Genomic DNA, 17011 nt, shown 5'->3' with positions numbered 1-17011 from the left:
GGTCTAATTTCACAATCCCTCACAGATGTAAGTGAAGTCGCTCACTTGTGTCCGATTCTTTGCAACCCCATGGACTGTAGCCTACCAGGCTCCTCCGTCCATGGGATTTTCCAGGCAAGAATACTGGACTGGGTTGCCATTTCTTTCTCCAGAGGATCTTCCCGACCCAGGGATCGAACCCTGGTCTACCGCATTGTAAGCAGACGCTTTACCATCTGAGCCACCAGGGAAGCCCTTCACAGATGTAAAATGGGCCCCAAACACCCTCCCTGGGATCTGAAGCCACTTCCCAGGCTGTTCTCGCCCTGCCTCTCTGTTCTACATCCAGGCTGCTCCTTGTAGAGGTGAGCCACCCCATCCCTGCTCCCAGGGACCCACAGTCCAGTGGGGTGGGGGACAGACATGTCTACAGATAACCGTCATGATCGCTTCAAGCTGGCCCCAGGCTAGCTGAGTGACTGAGCCCACGTGGTCTGGAACCGGACAGCCAGGGACTGAAACCTGTCTCCACCACACTGGCCACGCGGCCTTGAGCAAGTTACCTAATCTGTCTGGGCTTCCTCAGCTGTGGAACAGGGATAATGGTTGATGTGAGAATCGAATTGAATGATTCGTGTAGAGAGCTTGGCACAGGCTTGGCATAAGTGCCTCATAAGCATGTGTTCTATTTTTCAGTAACCATTCATCCGTCGATTCATCCAACCATCCATCCATCCACCCCCACCCCCATCCATCCATCCTTTCATCCACCCATCCATCCACCATCCATTCATTTGCTGTTATGGCTAAATTGCCTGGCACATAGTTGGTGCCCTATACATATTCAACTTCTTATAATTGGGCAAGCCACTGTATTGCTGGGTACTATGGGCTCTGTGGCAGGGGAAATTTTCTATTCTTCACAAAGGGATTGTTCAGGGTTACCCTCACGCAATCTGTGACTCCAGCGGGCTGAGATTCAGGGAGGACTTCCCCAACAGGAGTCACCTCCCCTAGGGCCTATGGGTGAGGGGAAGGGCCTTCCAGGCAAAGGCGGTGAAGCAGGGAGAAATGGCAGAAGTCCTGTGAGCCTCTCTGTGGGCCAGGCTCTAGGGCAGGTCAGGACACTAGAAGGAGGATGTGAGAGGGCTCAGGTCCTGCCTGCCCATTTTACAGATGGGCAGAGTGAGACCTGGGGGTCACCTGAGAGCAACGAAAGCCAGAGCCAGGGTGGATCTTGGGTTTGCCGCCATCCAGCCCGGTGCTTTCCTCCTAGGAGGAAGAGCTCCCTGCAGCTGGGAGATGTCCAGGCCATCAGCCAAGCAGGGTGCAGGTCCCAGCTCAAGTAGAGTGTCCCCACAGCCCTGGGTCCATTTCACAAGGCCGGAAGCTAGGACTGGTGGGTTCAGCGCAGCTGTCAGTGAAGGAGCTGGGATTCAAACCAGGAGCAAACGCTGGAATCTGGGTTCATGCCCTTGGGCTCTCCTAGCTGGGGAGGAGGTGGACAGATAGCAGGGGTTGGCCCGTGGGGGCAGTGATGCGGGCCGGGCCGGGCGGCAGAGGTTTCCTCTGTCCTGCTTGGGCCAGGAGGGTCTCAGGCCCGGCCGCTGCCCGCGTAGAGTCACTGGCCCCTCTCCCTCCCTTTGTCTCTGTGCTATTGTCTCCTGACCCTGATTCCATTTCAGAATCTGACTTCACAGGGCTCCAGGCCCTTTTGTGCAGACTGCAAAGCCCTTTTCTTTGTGATTATAATTTTTTTCTTTCTCTTTTTTTTCTTTCCTTCTGGAATCCAGAAATCTCTTGACAGGAAAATCGGTGCTTGAGCTTGGAGGAGTTTGTTTCCTCTTCCATGCGAAAGCCATTACGGGGCTCTCCGGGCCGGAGCGCACGCACGTGTGCACGCAGACGGTCCAGCTCCCTTCCCCGCACCCTGGAAAAGTGTGTCCAGCTGTCAGGCTGGAGCCGGCCCGGCCGGGGGTAATGCAAACCAGGCCGCCCCAGGGAGCGCATTCTTTAATCAGGACTTGAGCTCCCCACCCCCACCCCAGCCCCAGCCCTGCACCCCTCAGGTGTTTGCTCTTTCACTCGGGGTAGGGGCTCCTCCGTGGCTGCAGACACAGCCTGAGCTGGGGCCTGGCGGTCCTGGGCTGGAGGGGGCCGTGGGAGCAGTAGGGCAGGGAAGCTTCCTGGCTTCTGCAGAGCTCGGGCTGGGGGTGGGGCAGAGCGGCGCTGATGTGGGTGGGAAGGGTAGGCAGAGAGGCAGAGGGTGCCCTCTGAAGGTGGGGGTGGGGAAGGGGTGCAGGGGAGGGGAAATGGGGGTCTCGGGAGAAACACGGAGGACGGGGAGAGGATTAAGGAGGCTAGAGATGAGTGGGATGGGAAAGGAAGGGGAGAAACGGACCGCTAGCCAGAGAGACGGAGGGGCCCGAGGAGAGAGAGGGCAGAAAGGAAGAGACCCAAGGGAGGGCGGGTGGACCAGTTAACGAGGGAGTGAGAAGAAAAAGTGGAGGGAACAGGGGGCGAGTCATTCTTGCTGCTGTTCAGCTGCTCAGTCGTGTCCGACTGTTCGCGACCCCACGGGCTGCATTGCGCCAGGCCTCCCTGTCCTCCACTGCCTCCTGGAGTTTGCTCAGGCTCATGTCCATTGAGTCACTGGCGCCATCCAACCATCTCATCCTCTGCTCCAGTCTCTCCCTTTGCCTTCAAGTAAGGGGAAAGAGAAGGGGAAAAAAAGATGTCGAGATTATTTTCCAGAAGTCAAAGGGCAAGTGGATGGACCCTTGGGCCTGGCCTCAGACAGGCCTAGGTTTGAGTCGCTTCCAGACCATGTGACCCTGGTGTATTCTTGCCACGACCCCCCCGCACCCCCCACCCCCACCCAGACCTCAGGCTCCACATCTGTGAAGTCAGCGTGCCAGGGCTGAGGTCTCTGAGTCTTCTCCTGGGAACTCCCGGGAGGGTGAAAACCCAGCAGGAAAAAGAGGCTGGCTTGTATTTTGTCAGGGACTCGGCCTCTCGCAGCCCCTGAGATGGGAGGATTTCTTGGCCCCGCAGGAATGGGGTTGCAAGTCCTCTGGAGAGAAGTTTGATTTCTGTATTTACTTTGGGGCCGGTCCTGACGTCTAGCAGCTAGAGATTAGCTGCTTCCAAGGCCAACGAGATTGCATCTGTGTGTATGCGTGTGTGTGTGTGTGAGCGTGAGTTCACACAGCGTAGTGACACCCCATCCCAAGACTTCACAGCACCTATTTCCCCCGTGGTCTTGGGGGACTGGACTCTGGACCCAACCAGGAAGCCCATCCTCAGGCTCCCAAGGTGACTGGTGATGCCCAGGGCCTGTGGTGGCCCAGCCACGCCTCTGCCATCTCCCACGGGGACCAGCAAAGAGAATCCAGACCCAGGATGGTCCTGAGAGTGAGGACGGTGGTGAGACGATGGGGAAGGGAGCCTGAGGTCGGTTGGGGCTCACGGCACCATCCCCGCTCTGAGGCCCTCTGCCTCATCTGTGGAATGGGCGCGGCGTCACCCTGGGGTCTGACTCATAGGGTCTCTGACCCGCCCTCCTAGGTCCCCGCCCCTGCCTGGCCCTCCGCACTGTCCTGCTTGTGCTGTGTCTCTGCCTCCAGCTGTGAGCCGTGAAAGGGCTGGGGCCACGCCTGCCTGGCTCACCTGGTCACCCAGGGTCCAGCACGGGGTAGGTGCAGGCCCACATTAGTGTCTTCATCCGTGCCTTCCTACTGTGTCCTTCTTCCCAATAATGTTTGCGTCTGCCTTGACCTGGAGACACCAGCCCCAGGGAGTTTTATCCCAGCCCCTTCACCGTGTCTCTGTGAGACTGGGGGGTACAACACCCGGGGCCTCAGTTTCTCCATCTGTGAAATGGGTCTAAGTATGCCCACGTTGCCCATCTCTCTGGGCTGTAGGGAGGCTAAGGGAAAGGGGAGGTCTGTCTGACGTTGGTCAGGTCGGGTGGAGGGCTGGTCTGCAGCAACACTGGATCGGGAGTCTGGGGGTCCGTGCTCAGACTGAGGACTAAGAGTTGGTGGGATACAGGGTGTCAGGTTTCCCACCTGTGGCTAGCCCAGCCCGGAGTCCCCTGGCTGTCTTTTATTCTACTATCTCCCCATTCTGCTAGACAGGCTTGTCTCTGTCCCCTCTTCCCTCTCCTGCCCCCATTCATCCCTGGTCAGAGGTCATGGTGGGGGAAGGACCTCCCCAGCCTCCGCTCCTGCCTGCCTGGCAGAGCTTTATCTGTAATCTAACGCCAGCCTCAGGGACAAGGGGTCAGGGGCGCATGGAATGAAAGAGAAGGCTGGGAGGGACTCCTGCAAGAAGGAGCTGGGGGGAAGGGAAGCTGGTGGTGGGAGGGTCTGGGCTGCTTCCTCGCTATTCTTTGAAGGCTCCTGAGGGGTGCACCTCCAACTCCTTGGGCAAGTCATCCATCCTCTCAAAGCCTCAGTCTCCTCCTCCCCTGCGCAGTGGGGTCAGCAGAGGATCCAATGAGCCCCTGTATTCCTCCAGGGATCCTCGGCTCTTACACTTCACCAGCCACTCTGGTGCCTGCGGAAAGCACAGCCTCCAAAAGCTGCTGTTTTAGGCAAGGGGAGGGCGAGCTGGGATTTAAAACCAGTTCTCTGTGTCTCCGGGGCCATGCACACACTTCTCACGGCAGACTGGAGGGAGTCAAAAATCCCAAGCTCAGCTTTCCTGAATTTCCCGGAGAAGAGTGAACTCTCTCCCACTCCCAATCCTCTGCACTGTGGCACCTCTTCCACAGCTTGAAACCTTCCAGAGGAGGTGACAGAATATTTATGAAGGAGTTTCATAGAAGGTACCAACCTGAAAGAGGCAGCGAAGGGCATCTTTGGTGGTGGGAACAGCACCTGCAAAGGCACAGAGTCATGAAACAGGGCAGTGTTTGCAGAGAAGGGGGCGGAGTGAGGGAGGCTTGGAGGAATACAGTAGGAGTCCTCGTCTGGACAGGCGAACCGGGCTGGGGTGCATCTCTGGCTGTCGGTGAATAGTTTTAAGCAGATTCCCTTTTAGAAAGTTCTTCCTGGGGGCGGGGCTGGGCGGATACCCAATTGACGAGGACAAGTCTGGATGAGGGAAACTAGTCCAGAGGTAGGCGTCCATGGGGATAAACCAAGCATAAGAGTCAGATGTTCAGGTGAGAAGAATCTGAGTCCAGAGATGTTCAGGGCTGGAATTTGCAGCACAGCACCTGTCTGTGGGGAGGGTGAGGAAGAGGGAGAAGTTGAAGGTAAAGCCTAGATCTCTAACTTGGGCAGCTGGGTGGAAGGTGGGGGCATTCCATAAAATGGGGGTCAGTGCGCAGTCTGGGGGCAAAGAAAAAGAGTTTAGATGGACCTACGTCACGTCTGAGGAGTTGGAGAGTGTATCAGTTACCTACGACCACAATTATGCTGCCTAACAAATAGCCGCTAAGGCTCAGTGGAATTTAGTGATCAATAAGTATTCAGCTTGTGTGTCCATGGTGCTCAGGGGCTCTGAACTGGGCTGGACTGATCTTCTCTGAGACGGTCCTACATGGGGCGGGCTGCCAGCTGATCTAGGTTTGGCTCCACACAGCCTATCCTGTAGCAGGCTGGCACCAGCGTGTCCTCATGGCCTCCACAGAGATGCAGAAAGCCCAATCACACGAACGGTTTCCAAGCCTCTGCTTGCATCGTGTTTGCTAGCATCCCGTTGGCCAAAGCAGGTGGCTGAGCCCAGAGTCAGAGGGGGAAGGGCTCTGCCAGTCATGTGGTCAAAGCCATGGATACAGAGAGGGGGAAAGATGGCAGCCAAGGGGCTGTCCAGCCAGCCACGTGGAAGGACCAGAGGGCTGGTGCGTACCCACGACTGGAGATTCGAGGTCATGGACTGTGGACAGTTCCTGAAGCCGTGGGGTGGGGGGGCGTGGGGGGAGGGAGGGGGGAGGGGCTGCCCAGAGCAGTGTTGTAGCTGAGAGGGGAGCTGGGCATCTTCTTCCTTGACACCTCCCCATCCTCCTCGGCTTCTCATAGAAGAGAAAACCCCAGAGCTCAGACGGTCACGGAGGCCTTGCCTGGCACACGTGTAGTAGGTGTCCAACAAAATACCAGAGAAGGATCCCAGCCAGGCAGGCTGGTCAGTTAACTCCTTGTGGGTCAGCAGGTAGGTGCCGGGGCTCTTGTGTGTTGCAGGGGGCTACAGAGGCAGAGCTGGCTGAGAGACCCCCACCCCAAACCCCCAGTGAGGAAGCACCCACTCCAGGTCCTGCTTTGAACCAAAATCGGTGGTGCATTTTTAGACCAGAAATGCATTTGACCTGAATGAGTTCCCTCGTTGTGTCCAAGGTTCTAGACCCTTCTGCTCTGTCTCCTTCCCTCCTCCCAACAGTCCCAGGAAGAGGCAAACTTGTAAACTGCCAACCCCGCCTCCCGCCCCCTCTACAGGTGGAGAGCCTGGAGGAACAGCAAAGCCCAAGCTCAGACATGCTCCCAGTGGCCGGGGTTGGAGACTGGTGTCTAGGTGGCACTAGTGGTAAAGAATCTGCCTGCCAATGCAGGAAACCTAAGAGACATGGGTTTGATCCCTGGGTGGGGAAGATCCCCTGGAGGAGGGCATGGCACCCTACGCCAGTATTCTTGTCTGGAGAACCCTATGGACAGAGGATCCTGGTGGGCTACAGTCCATGGGGTCGCAAAGAGTTGGACACAACTGAAACAATTAACACACGCACGCCACATGCCCAAGCCTCAGTTCTCCCCACCGCAGCCCCCAGGCCCGCTCTAGGGGGCTTCCTCCTTTATTCTGCGGCACGAAATCCGTGGTTCGGCAACAGGGGAGTGTTTAGTCAGGCAGCTTGCCTGGATGACGACCCCCCACGGAGCCACCCTCCCCTCCTCAGTCAAGACTGGTTCCCTTGGAGGGAATTTTTTTTTTTTTAAGGCAAGAAACAGCAGGAAAATCTCTCTCCCGCTGCTTCTTGTATTTCCTTTATAGTTTCCTTTGTTCTATATTTAATTTTTTGTTTTAAACCCGGTTGAAGAGAGATGGGCGAATCACCGATGGTTATTGATTTATTATTTATGGCGACTCCTACGTTGCTTTAATCGTGTCTTCTGTCCCTTTCCTATTCTACATAGTTGAAGGACAACCCAAGGAAATTGTCCGAGGCGTCAGAGGCTCCTGTTTATTTCTATGCGGCAACCTGTTGGAAGAAAGCAAGACTCATTTGCGGGAGGGGGGCGAGGGGGAGCAGGTATGCGGGCTCTTGGCTTTGCTCGCAAGGGTGGAGGTATGACCCTGGGCCTCGGGGGAGCCGGAGGAGTGAGCCTGGGGTAGCCTCTCCTTGACTTCCCTGGTGGTCCAGTGGCCAAGATACCACCCTCCCAGTGCAGGGCCCCAGGTTCCATCCCTGGTTGGGGAATTAGATGCCACGTGTGGCAGCTCAGACCCTGCAGGCTGCAACTAAGACCCGGTGCAGCCAAATTAATAGATAAAATAAAGCACTAAATACTTTGGACTTCCCCAGTGGCTCAGACGGTAAAGACTCTGCTGCAATGTGGGAGATCTGGGTTTGATCCCCGGGACAGGAAGATCCCCTGGCGCAGAAAATGGCAACCACTCCAGTGTTCTTACCTGGATAATTGCACAGACAGAAGAGTCTGGTGGGTTATGGTCCATGGGGTTGCGAAGAGTCAGACAGGACTGAACGACTAACACGCCCTCTCCTTGGCAAGTCCGCGTGGCCTTCAGGCAACCCTGAGTGGCGTCACAAGGCTGCTTGTTAGTCCTGTGGCTGAGTGGTCCCCCACGTTCTGTGCCTTCTGGTCACCCTGGCCTCTTCCCTTCCAACTTCTATGAACGCCAGGCTCCCTGCCACACCTCCAGTAGCACTTACGCAGTATAGGAACCCTCCTCCAAAATCCTAATACAAATCATAATGATCAACAATGCATGTGTGTGCATGCTACGTCACTTCAGTCGTGTCCAACTCTTTGTGACCCCATGGACTCTAGCCCGCCAGGCTCCTCTGTCCATGGGGCTTCTCCAGGCGAGAGTACTGGACTGCCTTGCCATGTCCTCCTCCAGCGGATCTTCCCAACCCAGGGATCAAGCTGGAGTCTCTAGTGTCTGCCCACATTGGCAGGTGGGTTCTTTGCCACTCACACCACCTGGGAAGCCCAGCCTTGCATAAGAGCTGATGTTTATGGAGAGCTTTGCCGCAGACAAATGCCGAGGGCTTTATGCGAATCATGGCATTTAGACTCAGCCCCTTGAGGCTGTTGTTGTTCGGTTCCTGTCATGTCCGACTCTGCGACCCCGCGGACTGCAGCACGCCAGGCTTCCCTGTCCTTCACCATCTTGTGGAGCCTGCACAAACTCATGTCCACTGAGTCGGTGATGCCACCCAACCATCTCATCCTGTCTTCTGCTTCTCCTCCCGCCTCAATCTTTCCCAGCATCAGGGTCTTTTCCAATCAGTTGGCTCTTCGCATCAGGTGGTCAAAGTATTGGAGCTTCAGCATCAGTCCTTTCAAGGAATATTCAGGGTTGATTTCCTCGAGGATGGACTGGTTTGATCTCCCTTCAGTCCAAGGGACTCTGAAGAGTCTTCTCCAACACCACAGCTCAAAGGTATCTATTCTTTATAGGTGAAAATACTGAGGCCACATGGAAGTAAGGAACTTGCCCAAGGAAGCGGTGAAGCTGGACAGGAACCCGGCACTGCCTCTGAGGCCTGAGCTCTTATATAGGAGACCATCTACCTCCCGGGAGCAGAGCAGCCAAGTAGGAAGGCAGAGGGAGGTTCCCTGATGCAGGAGTCCAGAACCCGGATGCTGGGCTTTGGGACCAAGGGGGCCTCCTCCCTGCTGCCCAGAGTGATGTTGCCACCAGTCCTGGCACGTGGCTCTCTCTGGGATCCTGCTGTCTGTAGCCAGGGCTTCCTATGCTGGACACCGCAAGGCAGAAAACTGCAGCTTCTGATTCTGGCAGAGGATGCTTCCAGATGCTATGTAACCAAGAGTGAGTGTGAGCACGGGAGAGAGTGTGAGTGTCAATGTGACTGTGAACACGTGACTGATGGGGGAACGGAGGTACATGCAGGAACAGCAGTCAACGAAGGCCCACTGCAGGGACTTCCCTGGTGGTCCAGTGCAGGGGGCCCAGGTTCGATCCCCAGTCAGGGAACTTGATCCCACATGCTGAAACTAAGAGTTTGCATGCCAAAGTAAAGAGCCTGCATGCTGCAACGAAGACAGAAGACCCTGTGGCTATGATTAAGACCTAGAGCAGCCAAATAAATAAATAAAAATATAAAAAAAGGAAAGAAAAAGACCAACTGCAGTGCCCAAGGAAGCCCCTGATGCTGGCTTCTGCTCTGCGCTGCAGGGCACAGGTCCCGGGCTTACCCCAGCCCATTTTCCTTAGCCTGGCATTCAGGGATCTCGCCGCCTGACTCCCTATCCCTCCCACCGCCACCTTCCCTCCGCCTCCCTCTAAATGCCCATCTGCCTCTTCTCATGCAACACCTTTTATTTTCCCACCTCCACACGTTTTCCATTGCCCTTGCCCTGGAAGTTAGCTTTCCCACGGTCTCCTCCTTTCCAAATGCTTTCCACTCTGCAAAATCCTGTTCAGTCACCGCCTCCTCCATGAGATGCACACGGTGGGATGCTCGCTCTGAGGCTCTCAAACACAATCTCCAGCCCTAAACGTGGTCCTCCCGCAGGCAGGATTTTGTCTCTGGCTCACCGCTGTGTCCCATGTCTGGGATGCCACCCAGCGCAGCGGATGTGCCCAAGATAAACTGGACGAATCCGTGAGTAAAATCCCTTTCCTCCCCTGTTGCATCATCAGGTGGTCAGAAACTATTGGGAACAAGAAAGAGAGGAGGGGCGGAGTCAACAGACTGGGCTGGAATCCCAGCCTCCCCATCTGTTTAAGCTGTGCGACCCTGAGCAAAATACCCTCTCTGAACTGCTCCGTTTCTGTGAAATGGCAATAATGATACGTTCCTGAACAATGGCATGGCATTCGGTTCACACCTTTGGTGCAACGGATGGAGAAGAGCCCGGAGTCAAGAATGCCTCAGCTGGAGCAATGAGAGGATGTTCCAACACAGGGTCTGTACCTCTTAGAACCGATGGGGCCACGGGACAGCCCCCTACCCTTGCCAGGACTGGTTTGCACATGTGCTGGAGAAAACAGCGCTGGAAACGGTGATTACAGGCAGCCTATCAATTAGCCGATGTTCAGGAATCCGATCATAGCAGTCAATCAGTGATTGCCAATCTGCATACTTATTCAGTATCATTAATTATGCATCATGCAGCATTAATCCCCATCATATGCATGTGTGAGCGCTGTGGAGCAAGGCTTCGGGTCCTGTCGGCAGGAGGATGCTGGAGGAAGGAGGCAGTTGCTGGGATGGTGTGTGTTCGGGGTGGGGGTGCGGGGCGCCTCTCATGTGGCGGCTGCCAACTGGCATGGAGGCAGACGGAGCGCTGTCTTGGCATCAGCTCCAGAAACTGGGTCTGGTCCGGCTCTTCATTGAAACCTGGGGTTGCAAACTGGTGGATGGCAGGACTGATCCAGCCCACAGGTGTGCTTCGTTGGCCCGAACCGTAATGGAAAAAAAGGGAAATGATGCATTTAATGTGGGTGTGCCCATTTGCCACAGTCCCCACCGTTCCTTATTGCCTCATACAACACTTACTGGATTCCCTAAGTTTCCGGCCTGGCCCCTGGGGCATTTGAATTGGTCATCTATAGATCAGAGTGTCCTCAGCCTTTAAACATTATTGCCCCATAAGTAACCGTTTTAGACATTTCTCCCTACTTGTCCCTTCTCCCTCTGGTGAAATTTTAATGCCACGGATATATTGGGTAAGTATTCATGCTTTGTATGTATAGCTGTGAGACTTTTTGTTGTTGTTCCCCGATGGGCAAAGTTTACCCTTGCTGAGGTTACAAGGTCGCTGCCTGTCTCTTAGTGGTTCCCATGATGGTGGGGTCAGGATAGAAGGGGGGGTCAAGAAGGTGATTTGACTTGTGTAAATCATTTCTCTTTCATCTTCCACTGGATGAACCCTCCATCCGGGCCCCAAGCCTCCTCTTAGTTCAGTTGCTCAGTCGTGTCCGACTCTTTGTGACCCCATGAATCACAGCACGCCAGGCCTCCCTGTCCAGCACCAACTCCCAGAGTTCACTCAGACCCATGTCCATCGAGTTGGTGATGCCATCCAGCCATCTCATTCTCTGTCGTCCCTGTCTCCTCCTCCCCCCAATCCCTCCCAGCATCAGTCTTTTCCAGTGAGTCAACTCGTTGCATGAGGTGGCCAAAGAATTGGAGTTTCAGCTTTAGCATCAGTCCTTCCAATGAAGCCTCTTACTTCCCCCTAAACTAGCTCCTGATGCTGGGAAAGACTGAGAGCAGGAGGAGACAGGGGCGGCAGAGGATGAGATGGCATCACCGACGCAGTGGGCACAGGTTTGAGCAAACTCCGGAGACAGTGAAGGACAGGGACGCCTGGCATGCTGCAGGACACGGTGTTGCAGAGCCGACACGACTGAGTAACTGGACAGCAAGCTGGCTCCGGGAGGTCCGTATTCTACTCCCGTGGTCTCGCTGCCCCCACCCGACCCCTTTCCAAATACTCAAGATGCAGGCCAGATGTCCCCTCCTCCAGGGTTTGACCAGTTAAAACAGCGAACACTTGTTAAAGAAAATTGTACACAAGTATTTTAGTGTCAGAGGGGGAAGTCTCTTAGGGAATCACAATTTCTCAACTTGTATTTTTCAAATGAATAAATCAAAACTCAGAGAGGGCAAGGGATTTGCCCAAACCTGCACAGCAAATCAGGAAGAGGTAATGACCATGACCAGATTTTGAAGCCAATACTTTCCATCCACCCCATTTACTCACTAAGCAAGCTTATTCACCTTTGCATCATCTGGGCCTGGCATGGAGACGGTCCTTCTGGAGAGTCATAGTTCGCATCAACACATTAATACAGTAAAGGCTCTGACAAGGCCTGCAGGAAACAAGTGATTTTAGTTTTTCATACTGCAGCTTTCTTTGATCTTGTGTTTGATCACAGAGCATAAAACTTCTACATGCCGTGTACTCAGGCACCAGAAGATAAAACCACAGTCTTAAAATAGTCCCAAACGGGGAACAACACAACGAGTGAAACAGGTAAAGAAACCCTGCTATGCTCATACAGTGGAATGTTATACAGCAGCGAAAAATGAATGACCTTTAGCTTCTGGCAACAACATAAAAGAGTCTTGCTGTGCAACGTTGAAGGCAAGAAGCCAGACACAAAATAACACTGACATTATTAGTAAGAAAAATTGTAATAATACTATTATTCCACTCATATACAATCCAGAAATAGGCAATAGGAGACCATGTTTTTCTCTGGTCTAAAAACCCAGGAAGTGATGATCATCAGAGCCAGGAGGAAGGGAAGGAGAGGCATGCAAGAGGGACAAGCAGGTGCTTCTGGGATTGCGTTTCTTGTCTGGTACGTAGGTGTTTGCTGGATAATTAATCATGAAATTGTGCAAAACTACATTTTCTGTGCTTTGCCGTATGTTAGTTACGTTTCACAATTGAGAGAATAAAAAAGCTTCTTCTGGCTTGGGTTCCAGGGACAGGATGGAGTCTGAGAGACCAGAGGGGAGGCTGCCACAACCGCCCAGGTATGAGACGATGGTCACCTGGACTGGGGGGGTGGGGGTGTGGCGGCGATGGGGACAGAGAGAAGCAGAGGGATTCCCAAGGGACTTAGCAGATGATTTGGTGACTCCCGGCATGCTCGCCAGTGCTTTTAGGCTTCTGGCTTTTAACCACACCTTCGAGGACCTCTTTACCACTGTCCCCGGTCATCAGGACGGGGAGGCCAGACGGGGTGCCTGGTGGCGGCAGGACAGGGAGGATGTGGAGAGCATCAGAGAAGCCCACGGAAAGGTAGCCAGGGTGAGAGATGGGGACCGAGCACAAAGAGAGAGTGTGCAGAGAGAGGTGGTCAGAGCCGTCGGCGGGGGCCCAGGCGCCGAGCCCTCCAGGGGCCGTATCTCGGGGCGATTCGTCGGCCAGCGTGCACAGGTGGGCTGGCGGGCTGGCCGGGAAGCCCCGAGCCGATGCAGCTGGAGAAGGGGATGGAGGTCAAGGATGGACCTCACCCGGGCCCCCAGGCCTCCCTGCTCCGTCCTTATTTTCTAGCCCCTTCTCTCCCACCCCCTGGGGCCAGCCACAGTGTTTTCTGTCTGGCCGGCCGTGCCTGGCTGTGCTCGGGAACACAGGCCCCTTCAGAGGTGGCCCCCGAGCCAGCCGAGCTGTCCGGACCCTGACAAACTCTTGAGGGAAGCGGGCGTCGCAGCCCCAGCTGTGTAAATGTTTTTGGTTTTCCTGCTGAGGCTGGGGGTTGAGTCAGTGCCAAGACAAGCCTCGCTTGAGTTTTCTTTGGCAAGGCGTCCGGGCTCAGGAATGTCAGGCGAACTTTCCAAATGGGATGGTTTGTCGGTGGGACCTCAGGCTGAAAGCTGAGCCCGGGTACACTCTGCCATCATCTAATTACTGCATCCCAATTAGAGCTGGAGAAGTGGTGGCCCCGGTGGCTCAGATGGGAGCTATTTTCTCTCTTCACCCTCCTGCGGGAGGGGCTGGGGCCCTTCGGAGGGATTTTCCTGTGGGCTCCTCGAGTGGGCATGGGTGCGAAGGTGGCTTTCACCATCCACAGGGTGATGAACTCTTGGGGACGGGGGTGGGGTGAATTTGTGAAGCTGGGAGAAAAGCCCATGAAATCACTGCGAGGTGTAGGTTTTCCTTCTCGTTGTTGAATTCCCCTTGGTTCGAGATAACTTGGACCTTGCTTGATACATCTCACAGAAGAGAAAATCTAGAGTGGGCCTCCTAAACACAGAATCCCGGGGCAGGTGAATGACCTAAATGAGCGAAGCTGGCCGGGAGTGAGGCAATACGGAAGGGTGGGGACTGGGGCAGACTGGCAATCTCATCTCCAGGATGGATACTTCTCAGCTTAGGCTGACCTTGGCTCCGGGTGAATGTGATTCTGATGTGGCTCAAACTTCTAAAGTTCCAAGAGAGACCAAAAAAATTCTGTATTTTATGTGAAATCCCTCAATCTTGAAATGTTGGCAACTAATTCAATTAGAAAAAAAAATGAAAAGAGGGCCAAACTAAACACATCTGGGAGCCGAATGAAGCCTCCAGACCACGCATGTGTGACCTCTGGGCTCTAACTTCCTGACCCGTGACTGCAAGCTGAGGGGACAGATGGAAACAGCAACCTCATCCACAACAATAGCAAGAACAAAAGCCTTTGGTCCCTGCTCTGGGCTCACGCGGTGGTACTGAGCTCTTTCTGTGCTGAGTTTTGCTTCGTTCTCATGCCCATCTGCTGGGCAGGTATCACCATGCCCATTTTACAGGTGGGAAGACTCAAGTCCCCCGGAAGGAGTGTATCTCAGGCAAGGTCACACAGTTGACAGGATAAGTGGCAGAGCAAGGGTTCGACGCCGGGTCTGACTGATGCCCAGCCCCGGGCTGAGGCTGTGAGATGTCTTTGTTGCGACTGTCGAGTTCATTCACTCACTCAGCCATTCATTCATCTCTTCTGTAGACCTTTACTGAGCTCTCACTGTGTGCCAGGCACTGTGCTCAGGGCTTTGCAAGGATTAAATTAGGGCACAGAGCATGCAGTAAGTGCCCAGGTTATTAGCTCCTATTATTACTATTATCTACCTATGTGGGGTGTGTCTTGCACAGGCTATGGGGACCTGGAGTGTGGAGGAGATTGGAAAGATACAGGTAATGTGTAGCCTCTTCTTTTTTTAAAAAAACCAAAGTCTAGCTGATTTACATTATGGCATTAGTTTCAGGTTACAGCCAAGTGATTTAATATATAGATATTAAAATAATATATATTATTTATATACAGAGCATATATAATAAATATATATTCTTTTCATATTCTTTTCCATTATAAGTTATTACAAAATATTGAGCATAGTTCCTTGTGCTATAAAGTAAATCCTTGTTTATCTAGGTTATATATAGTATGTGTTTTATATATATATGGTTACGGTTATATATGTATAGTTATATATAGTGTGTTAATTCTCTACTCCTGACTTGTCCCTCACTCCTGCCTTTCCCTCTGGTGACCATAAGTTTGTTTGTTCTCTGTGTCTGTGGGTCTGGTTCTGTTTTGTAAATAACTTCATTTGTATTTTTTTTTTTTTTTAGATTCCACATCTAAGTGATATCAGATGCTATTTGACTTCCTCTGTCTGACTTATTTCACTTACTATGATCATCTCTGGGTCCATCTGTGTTGCTGAAAATGGCATTATTTCATTCTTTTTAGTTAGCCTCTTCTTTGGAAGATGCCTAGCCCCATGGGTCTCAGCTGAATGCTTCCACTGACTCCCTGAATCTGGGATTGACTCATCTCTAATCTGTGAAATGGGTACAGTAGGGCCCCAGTCAGAGTCACTGGGCACGGAAGTTGAGCTCACAGTAGCAAAGCTCTAGATGATGAGTGCTAGGAAGAGGCCTGGCCCATCTTGGTCCTCCGAGGGGGCAATGGTGATGTTTGTGAAGATGCCCAGTCGATTTGGGAAGCTGGCAGGCTTGCGCCGAAGCCAGCCAGCCAGGCCTGCAAAATTGAGTAGGAAAGTCAGGAAGCAAAGGTGGCGCCAGCTGAGCCTCTGAGTCTTTCTCTGTGGGGTCAGGGGAATCTAGATAAAGGTCCCCAGAGCAACCTGACATTTATAATCTGCAAAGTCAAACTCTGCATACAACTGTCCCCTGCTCTCAAGCGTTCACTGGCTCCCCACAGCCTCCTACATGGCCCACAGCGGGCCCAAGACAAAAGTTCAAACACGTGGGTACGCATGAGCCGGGTGGTCTCGGCTGGGCCCATCCTTTGCCTGCTCACGGCTTCAGCTCCACAGGGGAAGGCAGCTCCGGTGGGGTCAAGGTGGAGAGAGTCTAGAACTTGGCCTTCTGGTACAATTACAGGGGGATCCAGGCGTTGAGGATGCCCTGTAGAGAGGCAGGGCTGGCCCAAGTGCTGACTTCCTTGTTTTGTTTTAACGTTTAAACTTTTGGTTGCGCGGGGCCTTCATGGCTGCACATGGCTTTCCCTAGTTACGGCAAGCGGGGACCGCTTTTCATTGCGGTGCGTGGTCTTCGCCTTTCAGTGGCTTCTCTTATTGGGGCGCATGGGCTTTCGTTGCCCCACGGCCTGTGGGATCTTCCCAGACCAGGGATTGAACCAGCGTCTCCTGCTTTGGCAGGCAGATTCTTAACTCCTGGGCCACCAGGGAAGCCCCGAGTCCTGGGTTTTATTTTGGTCCCATTTCGTGACGAGGATTCCTGCTGGGAGCATATACCTGTAAGGTCACGAAAACTGGCGTCTCAAGCTGTAAGGAAATAACCCAGACACCAAGGGAAAGTAACAGGCTTTATTGGCAGTGCGCTCCCAGGCAGAACCCACTGACCGCAAGAATGGCCACGAGGCGTTCTGCCCCGAACAAAGGCAGGGTGCGATTTTTATGCCTTCAGGGCAGGAAGTGGCATCATATAACCTGGACAGGCCTAAAATAAGGTAAAGCTCAGGAATGCGAGATGGTGAATAGTCACCTAGTCGAGGTGGCGAGACCAGGTTGGTCACTCTGGAGGTCAGGAAGGAGGGTAGATCTTGGCAGAGGGTTATTACATCAGAGATTCCTCAGAGGTTTGGCGGGACTTTTTCCCTCTGGCGGGGGATGGAGAGGGGAAGAAAGAGCCAAGATAGCCACCGGGAAGGGGAAGCCAAGAAGGCCACCAGGGTCCGAACTTACCTTTCTCAGCTTGGGCTGCCTTGACAGCAATACTGCAGACTGGGGGGCTTCTAAAAAAGACATTGCCTTCTCACAGATCTGGAGCTGAGATGTCCAAGATCAGGGTGTTGCCCTGGTCAGGTTCTGGGGAGAGCCTTCTTCAAGGTTACAGACTACCCA

This window comes from Moschus berezovskii, chromosome 19 (genome assembly GCF_049115385.1).
Source record: "Moschus berezovskii isolate FMDL1 chromosome 19, NW_MosBer_1.0, whole genome shotgun sequence".
Lineage (NCBI taxonomy): Eukaryota > Metazoa > Chordata > Mammalia > Artiodactyla > Moschidae > Moschus > Moschus berezovskii.
Note: the sequence above shows the minus strand (reverse complement) of the source record.